The sequence below is a fragment of the Plasmopara halstedii genome (genome assembly GCF_900000015.1).
Source record: "Plasmopara halstedii genome assembly, contig: Scaffold_208, whole genome shotgun sequence".
Taxonomy (NCBI): Eukaryota; Oomycota; class Peronosporomycetes; order Peronosporales; family Peronosporaceae; genus Plasmopara; species Plasmopara halstedii.
The window spans coordinates 158,799-158,999 of record NW_020187129.1 but is presented as its reverse complement, the minus strand read 5'-3'; positions in this window follow the sequence as shown (position 1 = coordinate 158,999).

The following is a 201-nucleotide window of genomic DNA, read 5'->3' as shown; positions in this document are numbered from 1 at the left end:
CGACGGTTGTACGCGATTTCTGCTAAGTGCAGAAATTCATCCCAATTATTCTGGGCAGCGTTGACGACACTTCGGAGATAATCGCTAATGAAACGATTAGTTCGTTCTGTTTGACCATCCGTTTGGGGGCGAAATGCAGATGATAGGTTGTGTCGAGTGCCTAAAGTCTTCACAATACTCTGCCAAACTTTGGACGTAAAA